The sequence below is a fragment of the Ranitomeya variabilis genome, chromosome 6 (assembly GCF_051348905.1).
Source record: "Ranitomeya variabilis isolate aRanVar5 chromosome 6, aRanVar5.hap1, whole genome shotgun sequence".
In the NCBI taxonomy this organism is placed as follows: domain Eukaryota; kingdom Metazoa; phylum Chordata; class Amphibia; order Anura; family Dendrobatidae; genus Ranitomeya; species Ranitomeya variabilis.
In genome coordinates, this window is record NC_135237.1 from 260,807,075 (window position 1) to 260,822,813 (window position 15,739).

The window sequence follows — 15,739 nt, forward strand, 5'->3', positions numbered from 1 at the left end:
TGTCTAAAAATTATGCTAACCTGAGCGACCTGTCAATCCCTTAGCGATATTTTGGTCCACACAGTTTGACTCCTACATGTTAAGACAATACTGTCTGTCATACATATCCAATAAAATGTTATATTATTGCCAGATTAAGCATAAAACTAGTGAATAATATATTATATTAAATTATTAACTTAATTAAGTAGAATGGAAAGTATTTCTAATTAATTGCATTATTAGCAGTAGGGCTGTTAAACACATAGGCCCCAATTTATCCAAGCTTTTCACATCAGAAAACTGATATAAAAAGCTTTGAAAAGTTGCAACATTTTTTTGCAAAACAAGTGTACCCCCAAAAAAATTGGGACTTTTGACATTTTCATGCCATTTTCTACCAACTTCGACAAAGTGGGCAGGGACATGAGACGAGACGGGGAATGACTGTGCAGCAATCCCAGCTCATCAAATTCATGACATGCTGATCTTAATGAATCAGGCACCTCACACTCCACCGCACTCCTTCATCAAGATCGGCATGAAAAATGCCGATTTTTATGTATCAGGGGCATTATTAGCTCAGTCAATCAATGAGATTTGTTTCCAAAGGAAAGCACAGTAAATAGTTTTTAAGATACACTCATTCTGTTCTTCAACAGTGACAGTTTTGTATCATTCTAGCGGTAAGTCACGTACAAGCAAATAAAGTCAAGTGTTTTCTTTATGTAATAGTTGATTTAATTATACATAATGTTGAAGCACTCAACACAAATTGAACATTATATGATGTAATGTTAATGCGCATTGCCCCCAGAGAAGATTTTACAGTTATGAGCAATGATGTATCTCCACATGCATTCTGACATTTTAATTTTGCTGAACTATATTTTTTGTAGCTGTGAAAATACTACCTTAAAGGAAGGCTGGAAAGCTTAAATAATATTTAACAAAAAATCTGTGACTGCTGGAGCTAGGTGGCAAATCATCCTAATGTCCTGTTGGCAAACGTGATATTTTATTTGTAGAAAATATAATAAACTGTTTGCTGTATTGATTGAAGAAATATAGTGATTATTATTTTTTCTTGACATCCTAGTATTTGTTCAATAGGTCAGGGAGCAATGCCATCAGTTTCCTAATAGGACATTCGGCGTAAGATTTGCAAGTCCTACAGGTACCTTTAAGCATAGATAAATATGCACTCGTGGTTTCACTTGGATAGTTTTTCACCACCAAAGGATGATTATGTTGTGTGCCTTGAGACATTGGCCATAATATATTTCCTGTCCCTTTATTGCATTTTAGAATCATAAACAATGACTGTTTGGCTCAAAGCCATTTATTCAGCCCAAAAAGACATTATTTGCACAACAAAAATCAATAAAAATGTTACTAGGTCTGGCTGGATATTTTGCTTAACTGTGATATTTGTCTGTCACTGATGGCATGCCATCTCTCGTAGGAGGCTAGGGCCAAAACACAGCTATTGATCCAGTCATCAGTGATGGATACTGGCATTTGGAAAGAGCTGCTGCAGAGAATCTCGATTAAAAAATATTTCTATGTTTCCCCTGCAGCACAGTCAAGATAACCTGAATGAGGAGATTGTCTTTGTTTTATTAGGCTTCTCCCTCTTCCAGTTGTTAAATGCTTTGGACCAAAGTTCATTATTGAGAAAATTAAGTCAATCTATGTTTAGCCAAAGGCTGTGACATCACATCAAATCCAACTGATTTAACCAAGACCTACTTGTCCTTTTCATCGCCTTAAAAGTGCAAAGGAAACATTTCATATCTGCTCGTGTGCCATGATCAGGGGTGATATGTAGAGGTGCTTTCTCTGATATTTGAGCAGAGCTTATGCATTTTTCTCATAGTTTCTAAAATGACATAGATTTTACATTGCTGCTGGGGAAACTAGTAAAATGTATAAGCGGTAAGCCTTATTGTTCCGAGTAATATAACATTGATCCATTATAATTATGTCTGTGCATATCGGAGTGTGTGCATCAAATGTTCCTCTTTGTGTAGAAATATTAGGAAATTCTCATTCTATTTTGCACAGTGGAAAAAAGCAAGTTAACCTTTATATTTCTACACAGTGTTTTTAAGTACCCACAAATAATAATAGGCACAAATAAATATATTTTAAAACAATTACTAGTTGAATTAGATAAGCAGCATATTATTTTGATAATAATTTAAACTGTATATTTTTTTTATTTCACAAGTGTCTGAAGAAGAAACATGAAGAGAAAAACTCAAACAAAGAGTTGTGTGCACACCTGATGCAATATGATTTTAAATACATATATAACTTTATTAGGAACCTCGTACATACAGAAGAGCAATGATAAAAACACCTACAAATATTTTTACAACATGGTGATTGTAAGACACCCCCGAAAATATCCATATGGGACAATATGTGGAGCACCACTGATATATAAATTAACAAAATATGAAACCGAAGGTACAAATAGAAAAACCATCTGTATTACACATGTGAAATACAAAGGGACGTATGATAACAACACATGTTGAAAATCCCCATTAAGTTAAAGTTCACCTATAGGATCCAACCCAATGAAAAAAAGCCATTCCCAAGTAAAAAAAATTGGCAGAGTGGTGCCAACACTAACCTGTGCCCCAGTCAGTGGGCATGACAGATGGAAAAACTAGTACAGATGTGCTGGAGCTAGTAAGCCATGTATAGGTTTGGGAACAAAAATTGCGTATGCCACAAGATAAAGGGAAGATAACATGTAATGGGTAATTTAGTGTGGAAATTGCATGGCATTGGAATGACAACTCAAAACCTGGGTCAAAAGCTGAATCAGAAGTGGAAAAAAATAAAGGTGGTTAGTCAAGAGAAGGGGGGCATAAAACCTTGAAGGAAATAGAGTGCTAGGACATGAGGGGAGGAACATCCACAAGCATAGCTACATGGACTGCTCAAAAAGAAACTACTATTAAGGGCCCTAATAGGCAGTGTGTCCTCATGGAACGGGATGTGGAGGAACCCAATGCGTATCGCTGTTCAAGACAGTTTCGTCAGGGAAAGTATGTCCTTGGGACTAAGATGTAGGGATTTTTAACAGCAAGGATTGATTAAACTAAACCTCATTGGTCGGCACACAAGACAGCAAGTCTTAAATGTAAGCAGGGACACAAAGTCCAATTAGTATTAATTATTGAATAAGAATAATAAGAATAAACAAGTGAATAGGGAGTGTCCATACCATGTAATTTGTAAGTAAGAATGTCTGAGGATAGTAGGTGACACATACCATGCATGGATGGAAAAGGGGGAGGGAGGTTGGCAAAAAAATAGAACTGAGTGGTAATATGTCCCAAGAGTAATGAAATTATATATACATATACACACACACACAATAAAAAAGCAGAAAAAAAGAATAAAGAAGAAACAATATGATCTAATGGATGTTGGTCCAATCAAAGGTTTGAAAAGACAATAGAGGCTTCTGTCATGGATAAAGACCAAGTGTTCAGATACGTGAATGTCCCAGATGACTATTCCAAGAAGTTAGTAAAGGAGGAAGGGTCAAAACTTGAAAATGGATGATAAAATCCATGTATGCCCAGATAAAATGGACCTGACATGAGTAGGAAAAGGAGAAAAAAGTGGGAAATAAAATAAAAATGGGAGAAGAAATATATACACATATATACACGCATCAATGTATACATATAAGAAGAAATATAAACATGCACATGAACATGTAACTATATTCAAGCAGATGGAGTGACACCGAAGCCAAGAGACCGGACATCGTTGCCTCTATGGAGAGACCCATGGCCAGAGACTAGAGGCTGTCCAGAAAACAATCATTGGCCTAATAATTAATCTAAAAAGCCAATATATTCTTTCTATGGATGGGCACTAAGACTGAGTGTGTTCAATTTCTGAACGATTTAAATCTAAATTCTTTCTTTATCTTTCTCACTCACTCCTTCTCTTCACCACCTCCCTCGACATAAGGATTTTTTTACACTGACCTTTTTCACAAACAAGCTGCTACCAACTCATTGCTAGAATACAATAGCTTCCATCTCACACATGCAAAAGTGGGGGCGCCCACTGGATAATTTCTCAGTGTCAGATGGAATAGTATTCGTGACCAAGACTTTCTTATTCAAGCAAGAGTCCTCACTATTTTCTGCAAAAGGGTTACCCTAGGAGGGTTATCTCCACTGCGTAACAGAGGGCCCAAAACAAGATCAAACTTAACTGCTTTCCCCTCACACCTGAGGTCAGGACTAGGGTTGAGCGACTTTTATTTTTATAGGATCGGGTCGGGTTTCACGAAACCCGACTTTCTCAAAAGTCGGGTCGAGTGAAATCGGCCGATCCTATAAAAAAGTTGGGGTCGGGGTCGGCCGAAACACGAAACCCAATGCAGTGCAATGGGATACTATGGTTCCCAGGGTCTGAAGGAGAGGAAACTCTCCTTCAGGCCCTGGGATCCATATTAATGTGTAAAATAAAGAATTAAAATAAAAAATATTGATATACTCACCTCTCCGACGCAGCCTGGACCTTACCGCTGGTACCCGGCAGCCTTCTTTGCTTAAAATGAGCGCGTTGAGGGCCTTAGATGACGTCACGGCTTGTGATTGGTCGCGGCCGCCCATGTGACCGCCATGCGACCAATCACAAGCCGTGTCGTAATTCTCAGGTCCTAAATTCCTAGAATTAGGATTTTAGGACCTGAGAATTACGTCACGGCTTGTGATTGGTCGCATGGCGGTTACATGGGCGGCCGCGACCAATCACAAGCCGTGACATCATCTAAGGCCCTGAACGCGCTCATTTTAAGCAAAGAAGGCTGCCGGTTACCAGCGGTAAGGTCCAGGCTGCGTCGGAGAGGTGAGTATATCAATATTTTTTATTTTAATTCTTTATTTTACACTTAAATGTGGATTCCGATACCGATTTCCGATATCGCAAACATATCGGAACTCGGTATCGGAATTCCGATACCAGATTCAGAAGATCGCCGACCTCATGGCCGACCCCACACAGGGGTCGGGTCGGATTTCATGAAACCCGACTTTGCCAAAAGTCGGCGACTTCTGAAAATGGCCGACCCGTTTCGCTCAACCCTAGTCAGGACTACCAGCCAATATTTATCACCTAATATAATAAAAGCTGGCATCAGGTGTGAAACATATTATCTAAACACTGGACAATCCTGACAGCAGATAGCCAGACCTCAACAGTGACCTGCACACGACCCCTTCTAACAGCCAGAAGAGCTCCAAATTTATGCTATATCCTAACTAAGAGCTATTTCACATGACCTACCTATAGGCTCAGCAGGAGTAATGTCCTAAATGAATCCTTCCCATGTGGAGATTGCAATTTTTGCCCATACATGAGTCCAACACATGATGCTTTCCTGAATCCCCTTAGTATAAGGAAACATCCGCTTATATCATATATTAATTGCAAAAGTAGAGATGTGATATGTGCTTATATCTCTAACTGTAACAAAATGTACTTAGGGCAGACCACACAAGATCTGAGGAAAAGGGCTCAAAAACACATCTCCACCATCCATCTGGCTGCAGCAGACCTAAGAAAAGGCAAGTCTCTTCCCCCATTATTGCCCTTTTTCTATGACACATGCAACATTAAGATCATTGGTCTACAGAAGATCACTAACAATGACAGGGGCAGTAGTAACCATAAGCGTCTTCTGCAAATTGAGTCCAGATGGATTTTTGAGCTTCAGTCCATGGCTCCCACTGGACGCAATGAGAAATTGCTATTTACAGGCTTTTTAGGTTAATTATTAGGCCAATAATTGTTTTCTGGACAGCCTCCAATCCCTGGCCATGGGTCTCTCCATAAGGCCGGCGTCACACTAGCGAGTTTTACGGACGTATGAGCGCAGAAAATACGTCGGTAAAACTCGCCAAACAAACGGCACAATTATTCCCAATGGGGCCGCTCCTATCAGCCGTATATTACGGCGACGTATTATACGGCTTTCTAGGGCCATAGTAAATCGCAGCATGCTGTGTTTGTCAGTGTATTGCGCAAATAATACGCCAATGAAAGTCTATGGGGGCGAGAAAAATACGGATTCCACACGGACCAGCAGTGTGACTTGCGAGAAATACGCAGCGGTGTTAGTGAAAAGCCAGTAATTCAATTGCCGGCTTTTCATTTCTCCTTCCCCAACCCGACAGGATATGAGACATGGCTTACATACAGTAAACCATCTCATATCCCCTTTTTTTTTGCATATTCCACACTATTAATATTAGTAGTGTGTATGTGCAAAATTTGGGCGCTGTAGCTGCTAAAATAAAGGGTTAAATGGCGGAAAAAATTGGCGTGGGCTCCCACGCAATTTTCTCCGCCAGAGTGGTAAAGCCAGTGACTGAGGGCAGATATTAATAGCCAGGAGAGGGTCCATGGTTATTGTCCCCCCGTGGCTAAAAACATCTGCCCCCAGCCACCCCAGAAAAGGCACATCTGGAAGATGCGCCTATTCTGGCACTTGACCACTCTCTTCCCACTCCCATGTAGCGGTGGGATATGGGGTAATGAAGGGTTAATGCCACCTTGCTATTGTAAGGTGACATTAAGCCAGATTAATAATGGAGAGGCATCAATTATGACACCTATCCATTATTAATCCAATTGTCTGAAAGGGTTAAAAAACACACACACGTTATTAAAAAGTATTTTAATGAAATAAACAAACAGGTTGTTTTAGTATTTTATTGCTCTCTCAATCCATCCGGAACACCCTCGCTTGGCAAAATAATAAACCCACAATATACATACCTTCGGATGAACTGTCAGGTCCCACGAAGTAAATCCATCTGAAGGGGTTAAATCATTTTACAGCCAGGAGCTGCGCTAAAGCACTCGCTCGTGGCTGTAAAAACCCCGGGTGCTGAAAGGAAATCAGGGTGATCTGTACTTACATTGAGTTGCGGTGAGGCGCCCTCTGGTGGATGTCCTCATGAACTGCAGCCTGGGAACTTTTTCCCACGCTCCAGGTCATATGAGGACATCCAGCAGGGGGCGCATCACCATGACTGAAGGTAACTATAGATCATTGACCTACATTTCCTTCATTCGCTGGGGCTTACAGACACGAGCACAGCTGCATTAGCAGGGCTCCTGCCTGTAAAATATTTTAACCCCTTCAGATGGATTACCTCGTGGGACCTGACAGTTCATCAGAGGGTATGTATATTGTGGGTTTATTATTTTGCCAAGCGAGGGTCTACAAATGGATTGAGAGACCAATAAAATATTTAAACAACCTGTTTGTTTATTTCATTAAAATACTTTTTAATCATGTGTGTGTGTGTTTTTTAACCCTTTCAAACAATTGGATTATTAATGGATAGGTGTCATAATTGACGCCTCTCCAATATTAATCTGGCTTAATGTCACCTTACAATAGCAAGGTGGCATTAACCCTTCATTACCCCATATCCCACCGCTACACGGGAATGGGAAGAGAGTGGCCAAGTGCCAGAATAGGCGCATCTTCCAGATGTGCCTTTTCTGAGGTGGCTGGGTCCAGATGTTTGTAGCCAGGGGGGGCCAATAACCATGGACCCTCTCCTGGATATTAATATCTGCCGTCAGTCACTGGCTTTACCACTCTGGCGGAGAAAATTGCGCGGGAGCCCACGCCAACTTTTTCCGCCATTTAACCCTTTATTTTTGCAGCTACAGCGCCCAAATTTTGCACATACACACTACTAACATTAGTAGTGTGGAATATGCAAAAAAAAAGGGGGATATGACATGGTTTACTGTATGTAAACCATGTCTCATATCCTGTCGGGTTTTTGTGAAAGAGAAATGAAAAGCCGGCAATTGAATTACCGGCTTTTCACAGATGTCGCGCTGAATTAAATATAAATACAGAATATATATATATATATGTGTCTCAATGACACATATATATATATATATATATATATATATATATATATATATACTGTATATATGTTTTACCGAACATTTGAGCACATAAATCCATTAGATGTCGGTTTTGCAAGCCTGCGAGAAAATATCGCAGTACGGATGCCATACGGATTACATACGGAGGATGCCATGCGCAAAATACGCTGACACACCCTGCCTACGGAGGACATACGGATCACTATTTTGGGAACATTTCTCCGTATTACGGCCATAAAAAACGGACCGTATTGTCTTACGCTGAGTGTGACTCCAGCCTAAAGGCAACGGTATCCACTCTCTTGGCTCTGGTGTCCGCTCGAATATAGGTGCATGTTCATGTGCATGTTTATATATGTGTATATATATGTATACATTGATGCATGTATATACAGTATGTGTATATATTTCTTCTTTCATTTTTAATTAATGTCTCACTTTTTTTTCTCGTTTTCCTGCTCATGTCAGGTCCATTTGATCTGGGCAAACAAGGATTTTACCATCTGGCTTCAAGTTTTGACCCTTCTTCTTTTACTAACTTTTTGGAATTGTCATCTTGGACATTCATGTATCTGAACACCTAGTCTTTATCCATGACAGAAGCCTCTAATGTCCTTTCAAACCTCTGACTGGACCAACATCCATTGAATCATATTGTTATGTGTTGGTCATTCCTATGAGCCATTAATCCTCTTTTTTATTATTATTGTAAATATTTTAGTTTTTTCTTCTTTTTTTCTGCTCATTTTATTGTTGTTACCAGGTGTATGCACCTATGTGCACATGTATATATATATATATATATATATATATATATATATATATATATATATATATATGTAATTTCATTAATCTTGGGAGATATTACCACTCGGTGCCATGTTTTTTCCACACACCCCACTTTTCAATCCATGCATGGTATGTGTCACCCACTATCCTTCGGACATTCTTACTTACACATTGTATTGGACTTTGTGTCCCTGCTTACATTTACGATTTGCTCCCCTGTAACCATGTCCTCTCAGAAGAGAGTTATATTTCAACTCACTTCTATGTTTATTCTCATTTTCCTTCTGCCTCTAATTGTGTTTATGGTCCATATATGATAATAGGATGGGTTACCATTCAAATACGACTTCCCTTTTCTAGTAAATATTGTTTATTTTCATGCATGCCTTTGATCTATACTTATCTATGACTCTCACCTGCGGTCTCACTTACCGGACATAATGAGGGCACATCTGATCGCACTGTGTTCTGTCTCTGTACCTGTGCTTGCACCCCCTTTTTCCTTTTGTTGCTCTAACACACGCTGTGACTGCTTCTGCCCTCTCATACTGCATCAAGGCTTTTCGCATGCGAGCACTACGCTGGCCCTGACATACTACTTTTTTGATCATGCCAGGCCACATATTGGGCGCTACGAATGTTGGTCCTGCCCCCCAACACTGACCAATGATGTTCACACCTCATAATTCCCTGATAGAAATTGTGACTACTTCCACCTGGCCAGACTCCATCTGGGTTCTGTGCCTGCGTACCATGGTTTCTTCTGGCGCATGGCATCTTTGATCGCATACCAGGCACTTTGGATGCCAGACCCACCTCCTGATGCCAACCAATGAGGCTCTAACTTCTCTCTGGTAAATGTTTAGTTTAATTAGTCCTTGTTGTATATAATATCTGCATCTTGAACCCGAGGCCATACTTCCCCTGATGAAGCTTTCTTGAACAGTGATACACATGGGGTCCTCCCACACCCCCATTCCATGAGGACACACAGCCTATTTAGGCCATTTATAGAAGTTTCTTTTTGAGCCATCCAGGTAGCTATTCTTTTTTGATATTCCTCCACTCAAGTCCTAGGGTTTTATGCCCCCCTTCTCTTGACTAATCACCTTTATTTCTTTCCACTTTTGATTCAGCTTTTGGCCTAGGTTTTGGGTTGTCATTCCCATGCCATTCAATTTCCACGCTAAATGAACTATTACATGTTACCTTTCCTTTATCTTGTGGCATACGCAATTTTTGTTCCCAAACCTATACATGGCTTACTAGCTCCAACACATCTGTACTAGTTTTCCATCTGTCATGTCCACTGACTGGGGCACAGGTTAGTGTTGGCACCACTCTGCCAATTTTTTGACCTGGGAATGGCCTTTTTTCATTTGGTTGGATCCTATTGGTGAACTATAACTTAGAGGGGCTTTTCACCATGTGTTGTTATCATACGTTCTCCTGTATTTCACATGTGTAACTCTATAACAGATGGTTTTGCTATTTGTACCTTCGGTCTCATGTTTTGTTCATTTATAAATCAGTGGAGCTCCATATATTAGTTGTCCAATATGGATATTTTTCGGGGGTGTCTTATGGTCAAAATGTTGTATACATGTTTCATATGTTTTTAACATTCCTCTTCTGTATGTCTGAGGTTCCTAATAAAGTTATATATATATTTAAAATCATATACTGCATCAGGTGTGTACACCACTCTTTGTTTGGTCTTTTTCTTCTCAAGAACCACACTCGTTCTTCATATTACAAGGTGCAGCACCCTGTTATTGATGTATTATTTATTTTCTTATTGATGGGATGCACCCTACCTACCCTCATATATGAAGAAGAAACATCACAAAAAAAATCTGACTTACTTGTATTTAAAAGTATTTCTTACATTTCGGGATATTTATTAAGTGGGTTATCTGGTACTTTTACATTTATGATCTATCCCAAAGGTCATTTATATCAGCGATGCCAGGTATCCCGCCGATCAGCTGTTCACGGTGGTAGATGGAAGTGCTCTGTTGCGGAGGTGCACAGCACAGCTTTGGCAATTGTAAATTGGCTACAATTTGGTACAGGACAACCACCCTATCTTGATTCGAATAAGAGGCAGATATTCAGTACCTTGTTGTATCTACTATGCTGTTGACAGAACTGTACTGTGCAGCTGAGTACTTTCGATTGTCACCTGCATCAGAAACAGCTGATTGGAGGGGATACTGGGTGTTACACCCCAAACAATGAGATATTAATCACCTATCCTAAGTATAGGCTTTTAATGTAAAAGTCCCAGACTACCCCTTTAATATTAGTGCTTCAAGCTCATGAACAGAACATATGCTAATTTGAAAAATCTGAAATATTTGTGAAATGTTAGAGGGAAAAGTTACATTTGATCTACTCGTTGAGTGACTGTAGCTAAAAGTTTCTAGCCAATAAAATTGGTCCTGGTCTTGTAGTGTAGAAAATGATTACAAATTAAAAAAAAAATCAAAATATGCATTGATACTTTTAAGTCCATACCACTGCATTGCTGCCTCCAGGAGTGGACACTGGCGTGGAGGGCCGATGTGCAGGATGTATTTCTCTGCCCACTTCCACATGCCCCACCAAACTCCACAAGTGCATTTAAATGCATGTTCTCATTAGGCCATATGCACACATAAATGTAAAATAGGCATATGCTAATACATTACATGTTCATTTACGCATAACACATTTGTACAAATATGCACACATACATATATAAAATACACACACACATAATGCATGTTTATAAACAATGTTACACAGATATACACAATGAGATTTTTCTGATACATATGTTCAGACAACCAAAATAATTTTTTGTTTACCCTTGCTACAGTCATAGTTTTAGCTGCCATAACTTTTTATTATTATTTAAGCCTGACTATACCAGGTCAATTTTATTAACTGATTTATTATGTTTGTTTTTAAAATGTTTATAAAGAATGTGACTATTATTTTTTTTATATTTTTAATAGTTTTACAGGGGAAGGTATCTGACTTCTATTTTCCCGTAATATACAGGTATTTAGAGATAAACTGATAAATATATACAGGTATATAAAGTTATCTAATTTTATAGTGATGCGTCTCTATATAACAGTACAATATCTCTGTATGGGAGGATACAATTTAGATCTTTAGGCAGACAAAAAAATATATTTTCAGCTGTGCAGTCTGTGGCTAACTGCTAAAGTTTCTGCCCTCCATTCTAAAGCTTCTGAGATTGTGTCCTACAGCAGATTAACTTTCAAGAAAATTGAATTATAATTTCCAACTTACAACACTTAATCACTGGCCTTGGAGGCCTTGAGCCTTCTATAACACTATGCCCAAATTTGCACTGTTGCTTAATGCAAATTTAGTCCAGCAGTATTTTATTTATTTCAACATTTGGTTCTAGATAACGATATATTTTTGTATCCAAAGTGTTGTATCATGTTCTCATATTCTTTATGAGGTTTTATATTAGAACCATTAGACAGGTAGTTATTATTCATTTACTGTTATAGAACACAACTTTCCTTATGCCTGAGAGAAAATAATTAAATGCTGAATATAACCTTAATAGCCTTAGTAAAATGTATTTAACAATTCACATATTGACTGCAAGACCACTTTTAACAGAAGTTACACATTGCTGATGCTTTTGGAATCCAAATAGAAATGTAGCACATGGTAATGATTTTGCAAATACTTTTCTAGTCCAAAATCAATTATATTGATTGTCATTAAAGCAGCAAGCTAAAAACAATGAAGTGGTTTCTAATTTTCAGGCTCCTGGTGGACTCGGCTCTATCTCTTCCTCTTCCTAGTTAAGGGTATCATTAAATGGTAAAAGCAAACAGCCTAGTGAGAGGCCAAGTGTTTTATTAATTCATCATCAGAATTATCTTAGTGCATTAATATTAATAGCTTTAAATTGGATTCCATTTAGGAAGTGAAATAAATATGCAGTTAGTAAAAGCCTATATAGCTGATGAATCCTTGGAAACGACACTTATGCAGGCAATGCAAAAATAGATTTGATATGTCCTCTTAACTTTTGTTAGGCTAGGGGCACCTTCCAGATAAAGTTTCATGTACAGAAAAGATTGCTTAACCTTTTGCTATTTAAACAAGAATAAAATCCTTGTTTATACAGTTTGATCTGTCAATTATCTATTCACCCATCCATTTGTTTGCTGGTAGGATGCTAGGAGTATAAAAATACACTATCAATTAAAAACACAACGAAAAACAACTAAAGTATGTAGTGTTAGGCGCCAGGATTTTCCTGCTGCATGGGGTAGATACCAAGCCTTACCTGCATCTGCAGTCTCCCATTCTGCTTTCTCCACTGCGGGTGCTGCTGAGCATAGACATCAGTCCTAGCACCTTGCTCAGGCTCTTGCTATTCGTCTGGTTACTGCTAGCTCTTCAGCCAAGCCTATGGTAACCAGTGGTAGTCAGTGATGAGCAAACAGTCTGGAGACTAAGTCCAGAGATCACAATACTGAGCATGCTCGTGATGTGGCGACGTCTCATTGGTGGTCGGTCGTCAGCTGCTCTGGTGATGTGGCAGCTCCGGATTGGTCCACGGGCAAGGTCCTGTCCAACTGGACTTGAGCTGCATGTAATGCTTGCACCCTCACTGGTTGGCACAAGCATGGGGGGAAGAGACTACTCTGGAAGGGGCATGACTAAGCAGCTACCTTGGTTTTCACTGGAGCCTCTGATGGTGAGGTCAGGCTTGTGCCGCAGATAGCTGCCAGGTACCACTCCAGGGTGGTGTCTGGCTGTGGCTGCTGATCCCACTGGGGGACGGAACACTGACAGGCAGACAGGTACAACTGAGACACTGGCAGGCGGGCACAGTTGAAACACTGGCAGGCAGGCGGGCATGGCTGAGACCCTGGCAGGACATGCAGACAGGACTGGTACTCTGGCAGGACAGGTAGGAAACGGAATACAGGCAGGTATATGGAAACAGGTTGGTACTTTTTCAGACAGGAAGGTATATGGGAACAGGTAGGAACTTGACCAGCAAGTTGAAAAATGGATATAGAGCTATACAGCAAGAGCGGATGCAAAGCAGAACCACAAGAGGCGGAGCTAAGAGCAGAAACACAGGAGGCGGAGCCAAAAGCAGAGAAGAAGGAGGCAGAGCCAAGAGCAGAAAAAGAGGATGAGCCAAGAGCTGAACTGCTGGAGGCAGAGCCAGGAGCTGAACCACTGGAGGCAGAGTCAAGAGCTGAACCGCTGGAGGTGGAGCCAAGAGCAGAACCGCTGGAGGCGGAGCAAAGAGCAGAACTACTGGAGGCGGAGCCAGGAGCAGAACCACTGAAGGCAGAGCAGAGAGCAGGAAGGTGAAGAGCCACAGTTGCGGCAAGCAGAGAGGTGCAGAGCCACAGGTTGCGGCGAGCAGAGCAGCGAGGCACAGAGCCACAGGTTGCAGCGAGCAGAGCAGTGAGGTGTAGAACAAAAGTATGCGGCAAGCAGAGCAGAGAGGCACAGAGCCACAGGTTGTGGCAAACAGAGCAGAGAGGTGTAGAGCCACAGGTTGCAGCAAGCAGAACAGAGAGGCACAGAGCCACAGGTTGCAGTGAACAGAGCAGGGAGATGCAGAGCCACAGGTTGGGGCAAGCAGAGCAGAGAGGCGTAGAGCCACAGGTTGAGCAGAGCAGGAGGAAGTGAAAACAAAGGTACGCACAGCAGAATAGGAAAGGCAAACAGGCAAGTATCACGCTACACCGAAAGGCATAACCAAGTATTCATAATGACCGTCACGGGTATTAAATGCGGTCTTCCATTCATCTCCTGCAAGAATACGAACCAGGTTGTAGGTTCCTCGAAGATCCAGCTTAGTGAACACTTGTGCGCCTCTCAAACGGTCAAAGAGCTCGGAGATTAATGGTAATGGGTATTTGTTTTTTACCGTTATGTTGTTCAAACCTCTGTAGTCTATGCATGGACGAAGAGAGCCATCTTTTTTCTTGACAAAAAAGAAACCAGCTCCTGCAGGGGAAGAGGATTTCCAAATGAAACCTTTGGCAAGATTTTCTTGAACATACTCTGACATGGCTTGAGTCTCTGCAGGCGAGAGGGGATAGATTCTTCCTCGCGGAGGCATGGTACCAGGAACGAGGTCTATAGGACAATCATAGGACCGATGTGGTGGAAGAGTCTCTGCTTCCTTTTTATTGAAGACATTAGAAAAAGAAGAGTAGACAGAAGGCAGACCAGAGAGAGCAAAAGAAGAGCAAGAACCACCAACAGGATGTAACAGCAACAGACACCGAGCCCGACAGGAATCTCCCCAATGAAGAACATTGCCATTATGCCAATCTAACACGGGCTCGTGGGTCCGCAACCATGGTAGGCCTAGGAGAACAGGATGCAAAATATTGGCTAGTACATAAAACGCAATTTTCTCTTTATGCAAAACCCCTACTTGTAGTTCTACTACCTGCGTGACCTGGGTTATTGTCTCTTGCAGGGGCTTGCCATCCACCGAGGCGAGGAAAAGGGGGTTTCTAAGGTCCTAACAGGAACAGAAAATCTGGTAACCTCATCCAGCCTAATAAAATTCCCAGCTGCACCCGAGTCAATATAAGCTAACAAGGAATAGCTTTTACCAGAGACGTGCAGTAAGACAGAAAGTGTGAGGGGCAGAGAGGTATCACATGTACCTAGGGAGGCCTCTCTTACCTGGCCTAGGCGGAGGAGTTTTCCGGACATTCCAGACAGGCACGGAGGAGATGGGAGGCACTGCCACAGTAGAAACAAAGACCTTTGGTGCATCTCTCCCGGCGCCATTGTTCAGACATTTTAAGCCGGTCAATTTGCATCGGCTCGGGCACTGGTACGGTGGTAGATACCCTGGGTCTAGGACTAGGTGGTCTTCGTATTGGCAGGGAAGATCGAGGAATCCTTCTCTCACGCGTTTGCTCCTGAAATCGAAGGTCAATACGGGTAGCCAAAGATATCAGATCCTCCAAAT